Source organism: Myotis brandtii, unplaced genomic scaffold, assembly GCF_000412655.1.
Source record: "Myotis brandtii unplaced genomic scaffold, ASM41265v1 scaffold950, whole genome shotgun sequence".
Lineage (NCBI taxonomy): Eukaryota > Metazoa > Chordata > Mammalia > Chiroptera > Vespertilionidae > Myotis > Myotis brandtii.
This window is the reverse complement of record NW_005371921.1, coordinates 137587-141505: the sequence shown is the minus strand read 5'-3', so window position 1 is coordinate 141505 and position 3919 is coordinate 137587. Positions and strand designations below refer to the sequence as shown.

Sequence of the window (3919 nt, the reverse complement as noted above, 5' to 3'; positions counted from 1 at the left end):
GAGTATAGGAATCTTCCCTTACCAGGGATTTCACCTAGGGGCAATAGTGCACCCCAGGGCACATTTGACAATATTTGGAGATCTTTTTTGGAAAGAGTATTCCATTCTACTACGACATAGCTTTGAGTCTCCTCACTATCATCCTCTAACCCACTATGTACATATCCTAAATGCAATAGATCGAAAGGGCTAAACACAGTCAGTTTCTGTTTTTAAAGAGCAGGTGAGGAAGTGACACATTCCATTTCAGGAAGATTCATTCATAGAATTTCAGTTGTATGTATGTATGTATGTATGTATGTATGTATGTATTTATTTACTGCAAAAAGCTTTATTGTTTCATTTGGTCCAATGCATGGGAGAGGGCTCCAGGATGGTTAAAAGAATGGCTAGTAGGTTCGGGGAGAAGCTCAGGTAAAAGCCAGACACCAGGGGATGCAGAGGGCCCCTCAAAAACCTCTGGGCTCCAAAGGCTCCTAGTCATGCTCGAGGGTGAGCCTTTTGTCAAGATACTCGCCCAGCCCAGCCTGGGGGCCGGCAGCCTGCAGAGGTTAGTCAGGTGTCGCCCATCTTCTTGATGAGTTTCACCTCCTCACCCAGGAAGTGGTTCTCCCGGAAGTCACTGAATTGAGGGTCTGCGTGGGTAGAACCCAGGGTTTGCAGCTCCAAAATGGCCCGGTTCAGGTTCTTCTCCATGGCCAGGGCGGCTTCCCTGGGGTCCTGAGTTTTGCCCACTCATCTTGGGGAGGCCTCAGCACGTCCTGAAAGAGAATGCGGCCACCATGCTGGTTTAAGAGATGCTCAGCACCCTGGAGCTTCTTCTCCACCAACATGAGGAAGAAGTGGCCCACACCCTCGAGAGCCACATCATCCTGGTCAAAATAGAAGCCCCGAGAGAGGTAGGTGTCGGGGGCCCGCAGGTGCAGGTTGGCCAGGCGGTTGACCGAAGCCTCCACCTGGGTGGAATAATTCTGACGAGTTTGGGAGCTCGTGGTTGTTTGGCAATAAGGAGTTAAGGTTGAAAAAAACCAGTGTGTTGGCTGGTCTCAGAGGTGGTTCTGAAGGTGGTGACTGGGTAAGATGCGGGAGAGTGGATGGAGGCTGGAGGAAGGGGCATCCCTGGGTCTCTTCTGTCCAAATACTGTTAAAGCAAGAAGCAGATCCAGGACCACCGAGGGCACTTCCCAGGTGTTCCTAAGTTCAGCAAAAATTTTCATGACCCTAGAACAGTGGTCGACAAACTCATTAGTCAACAGAGCCAAATATCAACAGTACAATGATTGAAATTTCTTTTGAGAGCCAAATTTTTTAAACTTAAACTATATAGGTAGGTACATTGTTATTAATTTAATTAGGGTACTACTAAGGCTTAGGAAGAGCCACACTCAAGGGGCCAAAGAGCCGCATGAGGCTCACGAGCCGCAGTTTGCCAACCACGGTCCTAGAAGAACTCAGTAAATAATATTGGCACAAACCTTTTTAAAAAAAATCCTCACCGAGGACATTTTTTCCATTGATCTTTAAAGTGAGTGGGAGACCGAGGAGGAGAGGAAGAGAGAGAGAGTGAGAGAGAGAGAGAGAGAGAGAGAGACGTGTACATCGACTGATTGTCTCCCACACCCCAACTGGGGCCTGGGATGTAACCAGCAACCAAGGTACAGGCCCTTGACCTGGAATCGAAGCCATGACCCTTCCATCCACAGGCTGATGCTCCAACCACTGAGCAAAAATGGCCAGGGTGGCACAAAACTTAAAAAAAAAAATACATATTAGCTCTTCCAAGAGAAACCTGCAAAATGACTTTTCATACTGGGCACGAGGATTTCCTTGTCTAAGTACTTTGATGTGAAGAGGCCTTTGGGGATTTGGAGATCTCTTTTCTCCCTCTGCAAACACTGACTCTCAAGATTATTGTCTCTCTATGGACTTACAAAAAATTAATTAACACTTGAGCAATAGCTTCATTGTTCCAATATATATATATATCCCCTCCCACTGAAACGTTAAAACATTGTGAGATTTGGTGGAGCAGTTTCAGGTATCATTTACGTAAGAGAAAGGAAAACTATAGGAGTGAGAGACTCAATATACAGACAGATAATGGCCAGACCTTATATGAAAATGGAACTCTGACCCACGGTCTGCAGCAACTAGCTCAGGAAATGGACCCATTAATTATCGACAGTAACCAGCCTGGGAAGCCAGCTCCTATAAATCAGACTTCTTGGAAGTGAGACTGCTATCTCTAGCAACAAGCCCAGGCAACTAAATAATAACCCCTGTGACAATTGGCCTAAAATGGCCAGGACTTGATTGATAACACAGCTTCCCTAACTTTGTCCCTGCTTCCAATTTAGGAGCAACTAGAAATAACCAAATATGTTTTCCTAACTAGTCATGTAGGATGCCCCGCCAGCTAGTTTGCCTGCCACCAGCCTTCAACAAGGGCACTCCTGAATCCCATGTTTTTTTTCACTAAAAAGTTTTTCCATCCCCTCCCTGGCTTTGAATCTCTGCCAACCCAAATGATGGCACCTGACTCCCTTGAAAGAGCAAGCTCTGAATCATCAACTTTTGCTCATTTTCATTTGATTGGTCTTTATTTATTTCCACAGGAATTTAATATTTTAAATAGTATTCTTCCCCCAAAGAACCCATTATTTTATTTAATCCTCATGATGACATCAGAGGAAGGTTACATTAAACCCAGTTAGGTGACGAAGAAAAGGAGGCTTAGAGTTTTTAGGAAAATTATCCATAGTCTTACAGTTAGATAATGGTTGTGCTGGGATTTGACTCTAGAATATATGACTTCCTCCCTTCCTCCAATAGTCTCACACTTGATTCCCAGGCTTCTAACTTCTGTGTTTGAATTATGATTGTGGCTCCATTCTTACCTCTACAATTTAAAGCATGGCCTTGCTTTATCTCTAATAATTTTGGATTCTTTGCCCCAACCCAATTCTCACCATGCCAAAGTTATGTTACATCTGGCTTCCTGCAACCCCGGATAACACAGCATGTCCCCAAGGACTGGGGGCAGGTGTTCTTTACAGGTTTGCCTTCACCCGATGAGAGAGATGGGACCTCTTAGATATAAACAACCATGGTTCAGAGTATCATGGACCACACACACACACACACACACACACACACACACACACGTACGTGCGCACACACGTGTATGTATCCCTTGGTTACTTGAGGCCATCTGGGAAGAGATGGCTCATTCAGTGAAAGTATTATCCTGTTGCCTGAAGTTATAGGATAAACTCTGCAGAGCACATATTTCATAATTTCACTTCCATCACTCTCCACCCACAACAGTTTTGCTCAGCAATTTTTCCTGTCACAGTAAAGTTCCTAAATGAAATGTGCGGTCGGGATGCTTGATCTGGGACAGACAAGAAATGAACAGAATTGAGTTTCAGAAAGAAAGGATGAGAGGTGGTGGCAGTCAGCAGTAAGACTGAATCAAAGTGGAAGTCAGCATTGAGATGTGAGATGTGTCCTGGAATGTCAAAGGGACAGGCGTGGGGTTCAACAATATGGAAGAGACTAACAAAGTGACCCCAAGCTGTGACGGTTGAGAGGGAATTTCCTGTTCATGCTCTATAATGATATGGAAATAGATCTGCTTTAGTGAGGCTCATGCTGGGGAAGAGGAAAGAAATGGGGAACTTTCTGAAAGATCACAAGTCCTTCAGCTTATAGTCAGCCCCAAGGGGCTCCTCAAACTCATTACAATGCAGCAATCTTGCCCTTTAAGATATGTTTCAGCACTGATGGCTAAACTTGACCTTTTGTATAAGCCTATGGGAAGTTGCCAGGACTATGCCGCTGTTGACTAAAGGAATGACAGAGATGAGATAGATGAAAACAATAGATGTGCCTTTAATCATTTTGCATTTTACAAGCT

General features: G+C 44.7%; 1 pseudogene; it reads right to left on the bottom strand.

Moving 5' to 3' along the window:
• Positions 1-476: 476 nt before the first annotated feature.
• On the bottom strand, positions 477-1217 carry LOC106724734 (annotated as a pseudogene).
• Positions 1218-3919: the final 2702 nt, after the last annotated feature.